General features: G+C 41.7%; 1 protein-coding gene across 7 annotated transcripts in view; it reads right to left on the minus strand.

Annotated features, from left to right (window-relative positions):
* Window positions 1–18,550, minus strand: part of RBMS3 (RNA binding motif single stranded interacting protein 3) — a 706,117-nt gene that overhangs the window by 157,439 nt on the left and 530,128 nt on the right. The window lies entirely within an intron of this gene.

An 18,550-nucleotide genomic window follows, 5' to 3' on the forward strand; every position in this document is an offset into this window, starting at 1 on the left:
AAGATAAGCCTAACCAGAACCATAAGTCTGAGCACCCCATGAACTACTTGCCTTTCATAATCCTAAACAGTTGACAGCTCAGTTTCTGCCTTCAGTGAAGGAACAGCTCCCCAGGTTGCAGGACTGATGGCAATGTTGGTGTCTGAATCAGGCTTCCTGTGGTTCATTTAATTGTCTCTAACACTTCTCACTAGACATTAAAAAAAATGCAGCTTCCCATCTTGGGCCACTAAAATCCCATTTATTATTGTCTCCAGTCCCAAAATGCATTGACTGACCAGTCATCAGTGAGAGAGCTGGAAGCCTTCTGTTTGATTCTGAAGGTCACTTCAGAGCTGCATTTTCCTCCTATGCCCCTACATAGTCTGGGTACGAACCAGAAGGGTGGGTGGCAGAAAGCCACACGCTCACCACAAACAACTCCAACTGCACCATGACTTGGATGCCATGCAGCTGCAGACTCGGAGCCAGCGCTGTGGGGACACCAGCCAAGCAGAGCCTGGGCTTTGCTAGCGATTTCATAGAATCCTAAAATCATTAAGGTTGGAAGAGACCTTCCAGATCAAGTCCAACCATTAACCTAATGCTGCCAGGTCCACCACCAAACCATGTCTCTAAGCACAGCATCTACATGTTTCTTAAAAACTTCCAGGAACACTGATTCTTCCACCTCTCTGGGCAGCCTGCTCCAATCCTTGACCACCCTTTCAGTGAAGACATTTACCCCTCCCGACCACACAAGAGACACCATGCTGGCCCTGCGCCGTGGGGGAGTGACACACCTGTGGATACAGCCTTCCCAAAGCACTCCTGTCCCTTGGCCCTGGCCCCCACGAGTGAGAAGGGCATCCCCAGGGGAGCAGGGCCAGCCACTGCAGCTGACCGCTGTGCTGGAGGTTTGCAGGAGCAGGGGGCTGCTGGAGCAGTGAGGAGCACTGCTCTGCAGTGCAGCAGCACAGCTCCTCCTCTTTCCCAGGCCCCCAGCCAAACACAGATAAATAAGGGGTACAACGCCAGGCCAAGTTGCTGCTTCATGAAGAGAGCGGTGAAGCAACAGTGCAGCCTGCTGCATGTGCCAGCTGCAGAAGAACCGTGCTCCAGACATGCAAATTTGCAAGCACAGCCTCAAGGCTCCATCAAAAGCCTGCTCCTGGCTATCCTCACAAATGTTCATGGCAGCCAAGATCTCCCATCTGACAGGCCAAGGATTTTCCATGTACAGTTTGCTCTCACACTGCAGCCCCAGAGAAGCAAGGATAAACTTATCCAGTCAGTCCCAACCCTATGAAATCCTGGCACAGCCTCGCACCTTAGGCGATGGCATTCTGGGATCCTGGTGTGTGCCTATGTGTGTGGGTACCCTGAGCGCCCAAGAATGAGCCAACAACAACGAAAAAGAAATTCAGTCAATTTAAGATCCTCTCCAGAGAAGTGCATGGCTTTTTGCAACTCCCTTTGCTCCCAATGCAGCCTGCTTCACCATCACAGTATGAGCATAATACCTCAGCTCCTCCGGCCCTTGCACTCCAGGGGCTATAGCTGCATGCATTTGTTGCAGTTGGGCAATCTGGCTGGGGATGTGTATGATAGACACTCTCAAAGTGGTCAAAACCACACCCAGAAAGGCTTAAAATTGTGAAAAAATAATAATTTTTTTTAATTCCAATTTGAAAAAAATCCAATCTTACAATTGGAATATTTAAAATTGTGAATACTGCAAACTAACAGTAGGTCAAGCCCATGTTTTCAATGAGCTCAGACCAGCTCCAGTGGTCAGCAGAGGAGGTGTCCTGCTGCCAGGCTCTGGAGTTCAGCAGTCAGGAGTAGTTGTACTGGGGAAACAGCCAGAAATTTTGTCACTGCCTTTTAGCAAGAACTGGGCCAGTCACTCAGCTCCCAAGGCCAGTGCCAAGAAGCAAAATAAGTTTATAATGCAGAGCATTTGCATTGCACTACACCAACAGCATTTCAAACAGAAAACAAAACAAAATAAACCCTATCAGAGGGTGTGCTGCAACTCCAAGTTTGCTGTTTGCTTTGCTGGGCCCTCCCAGACATTTCTGAAAGGGAGGACAACGTTCCCAAAGATGGGATTTTCCCTCCCATCTTGAGATAATCCTTGGAAGCAACGCGTGAAAAGCTGAAAGAACAATTCCTGCTTGTGCGAGCTGAGGCTGAGCCTCTTTACACAGGACGTTTAGTAATGCATTCTTTGAAGACACGTGTAGGGAGGGGCAGACAGCTTTTGGCAATGTTATTTTTTTGAGAGGAACTCAAACCTCTTCTAATCTGTGATCTCAGTAGGACTGGAAACTGAATGTGTTTGGTTTATCTGGAAACCTTATGTACCAATTTCTTTTATTGAACCTAATTTATTTCTCCTTAGAGCTGCTTGCTCTAGGAAACTAAGCTCTGATTATGAGTTCAAATGATTTCTTTTTCCATCTTCCAAACTTATTCTGGGAATTTAACTTTGTATGTGGATCGATACGAGATTCTGAACGCCTCTTTTAAAAGAGATAATCAATATTTATACTAATAGATCATATCTTTTCTTGTCTTTAATAAATTGAGACTTCATAATATTAATTTTGACACAGGTCAATATTACGGCTCACCTTTAGAAACACAGTTCTTTTTAGATGCAGGTTCAAAACACCCTCAGTCAGTATTTTCCCCAAATTAGTTCATCTCTGCCTTATGGCTACTGCCCAGATCTTCAGCCTATGGATTGAACTCCTTGTCTTCTTTAAAGATTTGGGTTGAACTTCTCCCCTTAAGATAAAAATAGTCATTTTAAAAGAAAAAGCCATTATGTGGAAGCATATGTATGAAACCAGACCATGTATATAGAAACATTTATGTGCCATTTCATACGTTTTCCAGTGTTTGCTCACTGTTTTGAAAACTGCAGTTGTATGTTAGCATCAGTCTCATCTCCAGGTTATTAAATTATTTCTAAACTGGATTCTTCACAGCCACTAAGGTTAAATGAAATTTAGAGGAAGCATGTAATACTTTCTCTTAGTAGATTCACATTCAGTAACTCTTCTTGTTGTTCTCTTTTGTAATATTTATGTTTTTAGTACTGCAGATCGTGAGAACTTTTTAGGACATCTAAAAGAGATATTCATTTAAAAGCTGATTTTATGGGCATTTGGTTGGAGTCACACACCAAAATTCTGAATGAAAATACTTTCCCCCTAGTTTTCTATTGTTATTTATTCCATTTATTGTTATTTACTCCATTTATTCCTGCTGTTTTTCCACATTAATGTGGCATGTTTTTTCACATGTGAGAAAGATGCCTGGTTTCAGACAGAGTAAGGTACTGAATTCATAATCCTGGTGTGTAACTGCAGCTCTAATACCTAATGTCTTAAAGGAACATTTGGAGATGTTCTCCCTTCACTTACCCATCCAAGCATGGCAGGATGCTCCTAACTTACTTAATCACTATTACATAAGATGAATATGGGCTAGTAATGTGACATTTGGGAGAAAGTCACCCCAAACTACACCACCTCCTGGTGTCAGAGAAGTGACAGCAGGAGCTCCTTTTTCTTTTTCTCAGTGAGGATGGGAGGGAAGGGTATGGTGTAGTAGTTGGGGGTGGCGATCTTGCCCATGTACGTTCATGTGGTGCCTTTCCAGTCAGTGAAGATATACTGATATGAATTCAGTGACAGTAGTCTGCTCTCAAAGATTTTTTACATTACATATTTGTTTTATAAAAGGAAGGAAAAAACAAACTCTCATGAAACCTTTGCTATAGCAATGGTCCAGATGATGCAGCCTTCCAGATTTCTCAATGACATATTTTGAGCCATCATTCCAGTAACACGAGGTGAACAAAATGAATGAAGTGCAGCTGCCAGGGTTCCCTTTGACTTTTTCCTTGCTTATTTTCTCTCCTTTGTGTGGGCACATTTTTAACAACGTAGACAGCTAAATCAATGGCCAGTTAACTATTGATCCCTGGCTAGTTTCACTGTCTTGTTGAGCACCACACCAAAAGGCTTACAATGCTGTATAGAAAGCCTAAACTTCGCATGGATTTTATTAGTACACAATGTAGTAATAATATAATGGATACAGTTGAAAGAAACTGCCAGAAGTAATGCAGGCCTCCTTGTCAAGAGTATTTCCAAAGCTCTTTCTAAGAATCTTGGAATTGTTTAAGTTGGAAAAGACCTTTGTGATGATTGAGTCCATCCCTTAACCCAGCACTGCCAAGCTTGTCATTAAACCATGTCCCTACCTGCCACAAACGTACTTGTCTTTTAAATCCCTCCAGAAATGGCGACTCCACCACTTCCCTGGACAGCCTGTTCCAATGCTTGATGATTCTTATGGTAATTTCTTTTCCTAATATTCAATCTGAACTTCCCCTGGTGCAACTTGAGGAAATTTCCTACCACTTGTTTCCTGTGAGACTGACCCCTGCCTGGCTGCACCCTCCTTTCAGGCAGTTGTAGAGAATGAAAAGGTCTCCACTGAGCCTCCTTTTCCCTGGGCTGAATAACCCCTGCTCCTTTAGCTGATCCTCACAGGACTTGTGCTCCAGACCCTTCACCAGCTCTATTGTCCTTCTCTGGACTCACTCCAGCACCTCAGTGTCTTTCTTGTGGTGAGGGGCCCAGAACTGAACACAGGATTTGAGGTGTGGCCTCACCAGTGCTGAGCACAGGGGGACAATCCCTGCCCTGGTCCTGCTGTCACACTTTTGCTGATACAGGCCAGGATGCCATGGGCCTGCTTGGCCACCTGGGTACACATTGGCTCATGTTCAGCTGGATATCCAACAGCACCCCCAGGTCCTTTTCCACCAGGCAGATTTCCAGACGCTCTTCTCCAAGCCTGCAGTGTTCAGTGGGGTTGTAACCCAAGAACTTCACCTTGTTGAATCTCATACAATTGGCGTTTTCCCATCATTCCCGCCTGTCCAGATCCCTCTGTAGAGCCTCCTTACCCTTCAGCAAACTTTCCTGCCCACCTTAGTGCCACCTGCAAACTGACTGAGGGTGCACTCGATCCCTCATCCAGATGACTGATAAAGAAATTAAACAGGCCTGGACCCAACACTGATCCCTGGGGAACACCACTTGTGACCAGCTGCCAGCTGGATGCAGCTCCATTCAGCACCTTTCTCTGGGCCTGGCCATTCAGACAATTTTTATCAAGTGAAACCATATGCATCCAAGCCATGAGCAGCCTGTTTCTCACAGAGAATGCTGTGGGAAATGGTGTCAAAGGCTTCAGTAAAGTCTAGGTAAACAGCATCCATGGTCTTTTCCTCATCCAGTAAGTGTCACCTTGTCATAGAAGGAGATCAGGTTGGTCAGGCAGGACCTTCCTTTCACAAACCCATCCTGCCTGGGCCTGATGCCCTGGTTGTCCTGTACGTGCTGCGTGATGGTGCTCAAGATGATCTGCTCCATAACCTTTCCTGGCACTAAGGTCAGGCTGACAGGCCTGCAGTTCCCCAGATCTTCCCATCCCTATAGATGGGTGTCACATTTTGTACCTTCAAGTCAACCACAAGCTTCCTGCTGGGAAATGATTGAAAGTGGCTCGATGAGCACTATGTCAGCTCCCTCACTATCTTTGGGTGGATCCTGTCTGGCACCACAAACTTGTATAACAGAACACTAACCATTTCCCCTGGGAATATACGGGCTTCATTCTGATCCCATCCCCATCTTTCAGCTCACCTGAACAACTGCTGGTCTTATTATTAAGTACATCAGCCTTTTCCTCATTCTTTGTCACTGTTCCCCTCTACATAAATAATGTATGGAAATTTTTCTTAGCTCTCCTCTTATTGCTGACGTATTTATAGAAGCAATTTTTGTTTTCTTTCATTGCAGTAGCCACATTGCCTTCTGGTTGGGTTGTCAATCCCAACATGTTTTTTGGGGAAGAAGCCCTAATTATTACATGACCATTCTCAGGTGCCTCTGAGGTTTCTAACCCATCAAAAATCCCCGTGTTGTTGCTCCTGCATGGATCTCCATCCCCTGTCTCCACTGAGACAGCAGATCTTGCTAGCACATTATCCCTCAAACATTGGCATGATGCCCCCAGGCTTATCTCTACTGAATCTGGCCTTATCACTTTCCCACTTTAAATTTTTTAGCATTGGACATTGTTGGAAGCATGAGCTATCTCCTCAACCAAGACTGTTTAAACACGGACAGTTTCACAGGGAAAATACTGAAGAACAGAGGACATTTGGTTATTCAAAGCAGCTCATTTTGTCTTAGGTATCTTCAAAAGAATCTGTGTGGTGTTTGATGGTCTTCCAAAGACTCCAAAACACAAAGATTTAACATCTTGAGATGTTAAATCTCAAGATTTCACCCTGACAGATCAACTTCACAGTAGTCACTGTGCCTTTTTAGACTTAGTGCTGACTACATGTTTCATAAATTATCTTCCTTGTGTGCCCAGCCCTACTTGATATTTACACTATGATGGCTCAAAACTTATTAACTGTGTTTCCAAACAGTCACAGATTTGGCCACAGAATAATTATGCAACCACTACACAGCAATAATTAAGCCAAATCCATCAAACAATATAAATACAGCTAAAACTAAACCTGCAGCATCCTTTTTCTGTATAAACTTGATTGTCACTAAGTCATGTCAAAAGTCTGTTAACTATGAGGTCACTTTCTAAAGAGACACAGAAGCTCTGCATATGAACACAGAAAACACTCATAAGTGCTATTCTAAAGAATTTTCCCAATGATTTTCAAAAATATTTCATTGTTATTTGCCTAAGTAAATTTAAGCATTTCTGAACTTTATAGTGACCCAAGAAAAGAACTCGTGCCATTTGAAATCCTTCTCCTGGAATCATCTAATCAGAAAAGAGAGATGTGACCTGGCACCCATCACTGAAGCACTCTTTGCAGCTACTTGTTAAACAAGGCATAGGCTAAAATTTACTCTACCAAATTTTGTCCAAAAATTGCAAACAAGCAAATTCCTACACCCCATGACCTATGAAGAGAAGAAACAAAAGATATTGTAGAAATTATTTGTCACAAATACCTGTATCAGCTCCACAGTGGAATATTATTTATACGTACTGTTTTAATTAAAACCATGAACTTTAAAAGAGTTCAGAGTTTATATATGCCCAGGATTTCTTCTCTCTGTGCAAACTATCAGAGTGCTGTGTCTGCTGTGTAAGCTGGACTCAGCTTTCTTTTAATTAAGTTTGTTCATGGACAGCGCAGCATTTGCTGAAGCTAAATATTGCTGGGGCTGAATTGTTACTGCTCTGTCCAGCACAGAGCTGCTGCAAGACCTTCCATCAGGTAATTCACCTGCCAGTGGGGATTTGATTTGCCTTTTGTCTTCTGTGGAAAATATGGGCTTGAGTCACCATGGTTGCTGCCTTCAGATTCTATAAGATACCTGGTACTTCCTTTCACTTCCACAGAATACAAACCAGAACTATCAAAGACTGACATAAAAACATCTTATTTATATTTTTGCTATTACAAGGTGATATTTTTACAACTCCTTACTTCTTAATCTTCCTAGAAACAAATTTCCAGCTTCCAACTTGCACAGTACAGTGCAGCCAAAAGGGCAGATCAACACAAAAAACCAAATCATTGTGTCATTCCATCTTTGAATATGTTCAGTTGTCTCCATATTCTCTTTCATACTGTTTTAGTGACTGGTTTGCTATTTTTACTGCTGTTAAGTACAAATCAATTAATTACCTCAGATGATCTGATGGCTGTCTATAGCAATTTCTGAAAATGCTACACTAACCCCTACCCGTGAACCTGAAATCAGAAAATCACTTATAACCTCTGGAAGCAAGAGGCTAATTTGCCCGATGAGATGCAATCTAGGTTGAATAACTTATCTATTCATTTTGATTTGTCATTGATGGTGTGCTGGTGAACTTATGACAGTTTCCTATTGCCCATTGGACAAAATTGCCTCAAGTAAGTTTGTTTCCTTTATGCTATACTGGCCCAATGACATGCTGATTGATATATACTTTGCAGGATTCTCTTACTGATGTTTAGACAAGAGTCAAGTCCTTTTTCCCTGCAGAGAGATAATGAATCTTGCAATTTAGCTCTGCTATTTGCTTTTTCCCAGAACTGTGTTTTACACGATGCTGTCCAACAGAAAGGATGCATTTGTGATGTGCAACAGAGCACTAAGAGGCCATGGAAGAGATTTCTTGCTTTGCAGAGGACAGAGCATGAAATCAGGCCACAGTATAAAGTTTCCATTATCAATAAGGGAGGAAAGAGAACTAATCTGACCTAAATTTCTGTAGGCACTAAGTCAATAACATTAAATTAACAACTTAATTTGAAGTGCTCTTAAAAAAACTCCAACTTAGAAGAATGCACTCAAATATCCCATTTTAATGTATTCTTGTGATTATTTGTAATTTTGAAAAACATGATACAGCAAAAAATAAGTATTTAGCAGCAGTGCTTATTTCAGTTCTTCAAAAAATATCTGCAGTGCCAGTGACATTAATTAGTTGAAATGCTTTTTATTATGTATGTAAAATGCTCAGTGAAAAAAAAATCTGATTGCAATAATATATGAAAAAAGAAATTAACAATTATTTTTGCTCTACTTAAAATCATACTTCCAAACACCTGACATAAAACCAAGTATTTCAAGATGAAACTCTTGTTATGTTGAGGTAATATCACTCTTACAAAAATTCTACAGTTCTACTTTGCATAAGCTGAAACAGCAAGAGTTATGATAACTGATACTCAAAAGCTGGATTTTGATGCAGTGCTGTGCACAGAACAATGCAGATTCTAGAGTAAATGGTTTAATTTATTACAGAATTTCTAGATCTTGCTTTTTTAGTCTACTTTTGTCAACATGCCAGCTCTCAAGAGTGGTGAGTCCTGGAGCTGACTGGGCTGTTCTACCTCCTTATCTCAAAGTTTAAAGCAGAATGTCTGTGTTCTCATGGCAGTAATATTAGACCAAAAGGATTGCAAATGGCAGTGGAAACAAATGGTCTTCTCCCCAATCTCTCTCAGGATACAATACCACTTGCTCAGTGCAGAGGTCAGAGTGCAGTGTTATTGTAGAGGACAAAACTGGGTTCCTCAAACTGTAGATAAGAACAGTAGTTTAGACCAAGCTGTGCATTGGCCCCTCCTGTGTAAGTTTTGGAGACTGTAGCAGGTGTTAGAGCAGAGGATAGATGCTCCTTCCTTGGCAAGAGAAGCAATGGGACCTCAAAACAACAGGAGCATGGCAGAGGTGAGGACCTTGCTGTCTGATTTTCCAGTGGCTACAGGATGGCATAATGGAGCAGCAGAGCCACAAGTTACAGATGTGTTCATGCACACACAGCTGTACTTGGCCATGGTGACTTTAGGACTTTCTGTCCACTATTTTTAGCAGCTGTTCTTTTCAAGGACAGAGTATTTGCCCTGCCATGGCCTGCTCCTTCTCTAACTGAATGCTACAGAAAAATTCTCTTTGGTTTAGTTGGTATCATCAGGATCTGTGCTCATAAAATATTTTCAGAACTGCACTCAGTTGCAAATAGCCCAGTGAATGCATTTCTTCTGATTATTATGACAAATTTATTGTTTTTCTTTAATATTTCATTTCAAAGCTGCCAAAAATATAAAGACAAAACAGATTTGCACACGAGGTTAAATTAGTGTCAATGTTGTATCCACCTGTAGATCAGTAGGAACTCAGGTGTTTCTCTAGATTTTGGGCTAAGACTGAGGAATCTAAGGAAACTCAGATTCCTTTGTTTAAAATGTAAAGACTTAAGATTTAACTGTCTACATTCGGACCGGAAAAATACCATAGCCATTAACAGTAGTAAATTATCAGCACTGGGACAGCATTAAAAGCTTTAAAAGGACTTTTTGGGACAGTAAAAGGCTTTTTAATATTTGACCTACTGACCCAAAGGCGAATTCAAGCAGTGCACAGGTCCCCTGTGATTGCCTGTGAAGAAACGGAAGGCTTTCTTTTGTCATGTTTTGTGTTACTTCCTATAAACCATAAATGAAGTCAGAATTTTCTAGTCTGGGAATTCCTGTTGGGATAAAGGTTGAGGCCTACTTAGCCTGAGTCCATACAAGCTGCTAGAGAGCAGTTATTCATCTTGATGCACATGCCAGAAATAGAAACCTACTAGTCCTTGAGGATGCATCAATTTTCAGGGAGTCTGGATATTTTAACTACTACAGAAACCTAAGGAAAAAAAAAATCTACATAGACACTACTTAAGGAAACCAAAATCCATCATAAAACACTGCCTTGACAGCTTTATTTTGAGAAATCTGTATTTAAAACAGACAAAAAACCCCCATTTCCATTTAAGATCAGGCACAGCTCACAAAATATACACTTCAGAAATACTTGCACTATGTCTAAATGTATCAGATATAAAAAGGCAACGAAGTCGTGTTTCAAATGTGACAAGGGATGGTTATCACTCAGAAGTACGACAGACACAACACTACCACATTCCCTCTATTTGTGGAATTTCCAAAGCTGAGTCAGCACGTCCCTGAAGAGGGGTAGCAAGAAGGCCTTGAAATAATCAGTTTCCACTCCTGCTGATGAAAATGAGGAAATATTATGAGTAAGGGAGGAAAAGGATATAAAGTATGTTATGCTTTATTTAAAGCATAACATACTAAAATAGAACAAAAAGGCAGGGTTGAATTGCTGTAATTAACATTGCTGAATCCCACTGCATGACACAGTCCTGCACTGCTGAGCTGCCTGTGCTTTCCTCAGCACACATCAGAACAGGTTCTGCTCTGTGTGATGAGACTGCCCTGACAAATGATGGTGAGATTAGGGGCCAGCATCAGGAAAGAAACATGCAAGGGTTAATGACGGGTTAAAATCCTGCCTCTTTGCCAACAGAGCAGGCATGGATGGCCCCATGGTGTCCAGGCTGGAGTCTCAGCAGTGTTGGCACTGTCTGTCTAGATTTCTCCTGCCAGGGAAGTCTGCTGCTCCACAGCTGCAGTCATTGTCAGAAAGCAGAGCCTAGACAGCAGATAGCTGAAGGGGAGACTGGGTTGTGTGGGATCCCTTCCCTCCCTGCTCTGCCCTCAGCTAACCTGGGGCCGTGACCGGCTCCAGGGCAGCTGCAGAGGCTACAGCTAATGAACAGGGAAAACACAGCAATGACAGGAATCAAATCAACAACCCATGGTGGCAGGGAAGAGGGGCCAGGTGTCTGTATTTCCTCACAGCCTGCTTGGGAGAATAAGATGAGAAAGTGTGAAAGCTTACCTTCTCTGACACAGAAACCAAGTACCACTGGGGAAGGAAGCATTATTTAAGGATATATTATGCTTTGTGTAGGCAGAAAATAAGGATCTGAGGGGTTCAGTGGATTACCCAGAGGTTTGAAGAAAGTCAGGAGAGAGTAGTAAGCACTCCTATGTCTCTACAATACTGAGAGAGAAAGGAAGGATACAGAAAGCAGTACAAGAACCATGGTCGTCCTCTTGCCATTTGATGAGCACAGAGAGGAGAGGGGATTTATTGTACTTTTCCATCTACAAAAGAACATAGGGCAAGATGATGGTGGGGAGAAGCAGTGAACCAAAAGGTATTCTGTGAACTCTCTTACATCCAAAAACCAAGGTAAGCACAAGTTCTTAATGAGTTTTTCTACAAACCTTTCATTAGTTCTTTCCACATTTCATATCAGCTAGAAGAACACTGTTTTCTCAGCAATGAGCACTGATTCAAGTTTTCCAAGCCAATGAATGTTTCCAGTTGCATATTCACAGAGAAAAAGACAAAGTCAACAATTATCTGCAGAAGGAAGCAGGAAACCACTCTGAAATTAGAATAGGGATAGCAAGGTGAACAATGTGGCCAGTTCTATCCACCTATGAAGACAGAATTGTAAAGCAAATTTTGTTGAGCCATGAGGAGCCATAACCGAGTCCTACTGTGGAGAGGAAAAAGAATTTCCCTCTGCTCAAGAGACTGGTGTGAAAGGGCACATGTTCTGTTCTTTTGACAGAAACAGAGTTTTGAGAAAGCCAGTAGGCAAAGATATCTGGCAAGCAACATGAAATAACAGATTCTGTTGTCAGCTGGTCAGCTGGTGAGGTGCATCGGGACTGGGGTGGCGGGACAGGGCTGTGCAGCACAGGGCTGTTCACAGTGGGAAGGACAAGCCCAGAGGTGCTGCTGCATGAAGCTCCTGCAGTTCATTGCCTTCGTAACCCAGAGACCAGGAGGCAAACCTTACAAAGATGGCACAAGAAGATACAAAAGAACAGGACAGCAGAGATTGAAAGATACTACAAGTTGAATTCAAACAGAGCACAATACTTGACCTTGAGCACACATGACCAGACCCTGCAAGAAGAGAAATGGAAGAAGGAAATTGTCCAAGCCCTGTAACTCCATATTTCCTTTTGTTTCCTGAAATCTGGATTTGGCTGGCTGTGACTGCTCACTTGTCAGTGACTTGCTGTGTTGTACTGAACTGGCCTGTGAGAAAATGCACTAGCATTTCAATATTAGGCTCCCTGAGGTTCATGCCTATCTCTTCTTATGTCTGTATAGTATTTCAGCTGTGGGTTAGGTGTATATGTGTGTGTGATCATCTCTGTGTGTGTGTGTGTATGGGAATCATAGAATGGCCTGGGTTGGTAGGGATCTTAGAGGTTTGCTAGTTCCAACCCCCTGCCTGTGGGCAGGGACACCTTCTGCTACATCAGGCTCCTCAGAGCTCCATCCAGCCTGGCCTTGAACCCTTCCAGAGATGGGGTATGCACAGCTTCTTTGGGCAACCTCTTCCTGTGCCTTGCCACCCTCATGGTGAAAAATTTCTTCCTAATATCTAATCAAAGTCTACTCTCTCAGATTTAAGCCATTTCCCTTTGTCCTGTCACTACATGCTCCTCTAAACAGCCTCTCTCCATCAATGATGGAGTAATGTGTTTGAGTACATAAGTATAGTGCTAAATTATATGCATAACAAAAAAATACACACATAAAAGGGCATTCCAGTTTACATATGATTTCACTTTTGAAGATCTGGCTAAACATATGCCTATGTGTAAAAACATATAAGGCTGAATCCAGACTTCCAAAAAAAGGATGCACATTTGCAATTATGCATCATATGTGTAAGTGACTGTGCATGAAAAGTAGGTATTCCCATATAGAATCACTTAATGTGTTTAGCTGGTGGACTGCTTGTGTGTGATTAAATATATCTGCATGCAATAATATTTTACATTTACTTGTATATGTGTATAAACTGTTCATATAAAAAGTGATGGCTGCACAAATACAACAAATGAAGAATGTTATTATTCTCTTTCTCACTTATAAATCATAAGCAACTCTAAGAATTTCTGCAGTAATAAAATTGTGCGACAAGATGTACAGGCATTCCTTGAGTCCCAGACTGGAAAGGAATTATAGTTTGGCATTTTGGATGTGGTGGATGGCTGGAAAGTTAAGACAAAGGGGAATCTTCTGCAGGGTATAGAGGGAGTGGTGTGGTCTCCTTCTAGGATGCTGAAAGTTGGACCTGGTTCTTGGGTTGCTCCTTAAATGATCTGAGTCATCAGGACAAGGCAGAATGGGTTCAAACTGAAAGAGGATAGAGGTTTAGGTTAGATATCAGGAAGAATTTCGTTACTCTGGGGGTGGTGAGGCACTGGAAAAGGTTGCCCAGAGAAGTTCCGGATGCCCCTTTCCTGGCAGTGTTCAAGGCCAGGCTGCAGTCCTGAGGGGGAGTTCAAAGCAATCTGGTCTAGTGGGAGGTGTCCCTGCACATAGGCAGGAGGGTTGGAACTAGATGATCTTTAAGGTCCCTTCCAACCCAAACCATTTTACGGTTCTATGACTTTATTCCAGATTCAGAATCCTTTTTTTATAATGAAAAAGACAGCATCAAAGAAGAGAACTTGAACTACTGAACACTTTAGCTCAGGTGCTGTATTCATAACTTGTTTTCAGAACAGTTTTAGTGAAAAGAAAAGCTCAAGACTTAAAAGTGGAACATCTTAAAAACTCTTAGCTCTCTAATATTATACCACTAGAGCAGAGAAGTAGAATAAGAGAGAGCCATTTTATTATGTAAATCAGGAGTGCTTTATCTGAGGTGCACTTGTTATGCCAGTGTTTTTCCTTGCTGATACTGATATCACCAGCTGATAGCATAAATAAAAAAAAAATCAAAACAGCCTCAACAATTTTTTGTGGCGGTAAAATGCAGCTGTTTCTAAAAGAGGTAAGGTGGAAAAGAAACCTGTGAAATTCCAGAGTTTGTGTGAGGTTCTTGTCTTGACTGTAGCAATTCCTGGTGGCACATGGTAAAACATACTGCTGTGGGTGTGGGAGCTTTCTTTACTAGCTGTGTAAGCACCTTAAACCTAAGGGACCAAACCTGACACTATGCAGTCCTGAGAAATCTGTGTTTAAGTCAACTTTTTCAACAGATTGAGCTAACATAACATGTATTCTGTGGACAACTTAAAAAGAAAAAAAGAAAAGAAACCAAAATCACCCCCCCCCCCCCCAATCTATGTGCTAAATATGGAGTTGGCCACAAACCCCCGAATCTACCAAAACAACCCTTAAAAATGCTCAGGTTCTCCAAGAGAAAAATAAATATCCACTGGATCCCACTGAGTGATGTCTCAGTGTGATGTTGACTCAGTTGTGGACCTGCAGATCGGTGACTGCCACAGACAGATTGCACATCCAGCAGCCTCAGGATGGGATCTGACACTCAGAGGTTTCCCAGCCTTCCCACGCCAGGGAGCGGATGAGGCTGGCTCTGCTGGGGAAAGCATCAACAACCTCCGCAGCTTGTTTGTTTTTTTATGGGAAATAGTTTCGAGTTACATGACCCTACTTTTAAAGATCAATCAACTAAACCTGCTAATCCACCTTTCACAGGTTCTTGAGAAATTACATTGTTTCAAAAGATCAAGCAATTCGCTGAGAAAGTGAATCGCTAAGGAGTAGTCATTTGCATTTACTGTGCTATTAATTTTAAGACCTTAAACAGCAATATTTAAAGGGTTCAAAATAGTCCAGTGTGAGAAAAAAATATTTCAAAGTAGTCAACCAAATCACAGGTCATGCAGTGAAACAAGATGAAAAACCAAAATACACAACCAGCTCCTGCCACTTGTATACACCTAAAAAATTGTATAGTTCTGCAGTGTTGCTAATCCCTATGTAAGTAACAAATTTCCCGACTTTTAAATTCTGCTAAACCTGCTATCCAGTCCATAAGCTCAAAAATTAACATGAAGGCCCTGAGTACTCTGGGACAATTAAAGTGCAGCCTGGGTATATTAATCACAGTCTTCTGGCCCATTTCCAAATTGGGCAATTACAATCTGCCTACCTCAAATTCTCCCCAGAGTTTCAAATGCAAGAGTTATTTGTGATTTCCTTCCTATAAAAAGTGTTGTTTAGCACAGTCAGTAAAGACTGGTTTCATTCAAGTGATGGGTAAATAACCCACATTGACTATAGAAAATGTGTAAAAGCACTTTAGGATCCTTCAGGAAGAAGGACACTTACTACATGGTCATTTTATGGTGCTTTTATTATTCTAAGAGGAAGTACTCCTATCTAGATATTTCTTCACTGGCCTCCTAGTAACCCAGTAGTTCAGAGGTTAGACTTGTTTTTCTAAAATTAAATTATGGTAGATTGGTGGGTTGTTTTTTTTTTTTTTTTTTGGTTAATTGAAGATGAGAGATTTGAAATGCAAGCACTGTATCACAAAGACAGTTTAGGAACATATACACAAATTCTACTTTGAAAACTATTCAGACAATTTCTGAGCCAAAAAAGATTAATGATTTATTATGGGCCTCATTAATCAAAAATTGTGTGTGCATGTTTTTTAAAGGACCAATTCCACTGTTCAAGTCAATTAGGCCCTCTAAAGCTATTACATCGGGAAGGAGCCACAATATTACCAAGACTTCCTGCAATATTGTTGAGACTTCCCCAAGTGTATTTAGAGTATAAAATAAATGCTATTATTCAGGAGATACTGAATTGCTAAGCTTCTTAAATTTGTACAATTGGGAACTTGAAGTACATTAAAATGCTGAAACTCATTAAGAGCCCTTTTCACAGCTGCAAAATCGTTGGCATTCACAGCACCGTGCAGAACAATAAAACACTCCCCACACCTTTGAACAGGGCGACTTCCGTTCCTCCAGCTCTGCTTTAATGAATCACTGAGGCAGAACTGGTATCTCACCTCTCCGTCAACCTCTTTCATTGAAAGTGAGAAACAAAAAGCCACAATAACACTAATATTCTGAACAGAGAAGGAAAATGTACAAGCATATTGTACTAACCCTCCCCTAGCACAAAAAACTCAGCTATCGCTGTGCCTTTGTTAGAATGTAATTCAATTTTCTCCATCAACAAGAAACAAACCATCTTCAGATGCAGAAAACAATCCATGCTTTTTTCTCAAGCCACCCACCAAACTAAGTAGACTTTGTTTGCCTGGGTGTCACTTTTCTGAACCCAAAGCACAGGACTCAGCATCTGGGGACACGTTTCCTCTAACACTAGCTGGGTAAGGTCACTCTGCATGCCTAAATGTCCTCCTGCCCTAATCATTGAAGGGCTGGATTTTGTGCCTCCAAAGGGGTACCAGAACAAACAGCCCAAGTCCTCAGGAAACTTGTGGACACCCCATAAACGTTTCTGACACATTCTCCAGCAGATGCACAGTGCTGTCCTGATGATCAGAGGGCAGCGCCTTTCTGAGATTCAACAAAATTCCATCTTTCTCCAACTGCACCAAGGTAACCAGTGCCCAACCCTTCCCAGCCAGCTGCCAGCCATTCTGCACATCAGGTACTGCAAATAGCACTTAAAGCCAATCCCTCCCTTTAATGTGGGAATTCTGTCTTCTCCGAAGCCAGGAAGTTCACAGCTGCACCTCTCATATCTACAGGTCTCAGCAACTCCAGGGCACAGAAACCCAAGTCCTATCAACACTAGTGTGCATCAGTCTGATTTCTTCAGCTGAAGGATTTATTTCTAAATAAATCTCCATTGGGCCACCTACTGTGTTTCCTTTGGTATTTGAAAAAATGACGAAAAAAGTCAGCAACCAACTAAAAATTAAGTGTGAGTAACAACTATGGGAATAGTGACTACTCTAGACATTTCACAAGATTCATCATAATCTTGGTGCTGGAGAAAACTGCAAGAAACAGTCTTGAGGTTATTATTTAGTTCATTAAATTCTTTGTGCAAACTCTATCTTTATTTCAAACTATTCCCCAAAGCAACAAATGGATTGTCTCCCTGAGAGGGGGAAATTGTTCCCTTTTCTCCTCTAAACATTTTCTGAAAGGAATGGAGGAAAGTACAATGGCAAACTGGTGAAAAGATTATCTATTTCAGAAGTGGGTTTGAAAGATTCAACAAGAGATATTCACAATAACGATCACAGAATTAATTACAGAAAAAGAGGGGGTAGGGTTCTGTGTGGGAGTTCCTGTCTACATCAAACAAACTCAAAGAAAGCAATATTATGAGGGAAGATTATAGTATGACAAAAACAAGGGATGTGGTTAAAGCAAAAGATGCTTTGATAGTGTACAAGCTGAGATGTTTTTGTTACTGACAACAACAAAAAAAGTAGTTTTCAAAACTTAGCTGAGGAGTTACCCCAGCCCTACAGTTCTTGACAAAACATACCACCACTGGCACATGGCTCTGGCTCCATATGTTCAGCTGGGGATGCCTAATGCATGCCAAGTGAAGAAAGCAAGAAAACTCTCCTGCTGACTGCCACAGGAGCACACACAGGTATATGTGTATGGTGTATATCCCCTCCAGGATCACAGATCACCCCTCCTCAACTGCTTCCTGGCCACAGAGACCTGGGACCAGGCACTGCTGGTGCATGGCCATCAGCACTGTGGGCAAAGCAGGCGTCTGCCTCCATGTCAAATGCTGCAAGATCCACAGCAGTGGCAAATCCCACCTTTTTTCCTGGAAACAAACCCAGTAAATAAAGGGCTGTACCAGTTTCATCTGGCCAATTGTTTGGGGAACTGATTGATACTTGCATGGAGACAGTAAAAAGAAGGAAAGGAGACCTCTAAGTTTTTCAAAACATAAGCAACTTTTTTCCATCTGAACAGGAAAACAGTGTCCAGCAGAAAGAGAAGCATTTTCAACAGCTTTTTAACCTTCATGTGTTTTGGCTATCCCTTCTGAATCCATCTTACTCTTTCTATTGCATCATTTCATTACAGCAAGAGGGAAGGGGTCACTGTGGAATCCATTCCCCTTGCTGAGTCAAATAGAACTCAGGCTTCCACCTTGCAATCACACAGTAAAATCTGTCTTATGCTGACAGCTGAGGGCCTTCCTTGTCCTGTAATTTAGAGTAACTGCACTTCACCATCTTGTATTTTGCAAACTTAAAACAGAATAACAACCTTCTACCACAGTCTTATCAACCATCGTAATTTATTTAGCCCAAGCTTTTGTTCTGGAAAACA

Source organism: Prinia subflava, chromosome 1 (genome assembly GCF_021018805.1).
Source record: "Prinia subflava isolate CZ2003 ecotype Zambia chromosome 1, Cam_Psub_1.2, whole genome shotgun sequence".
Taxonomy (NCBI): domain Eukaryota; kingdom Metazoa; phylum Chordata; class Aves; order Passeriformes; family Cisticolidae; genus Prinia; species Prinia subflava.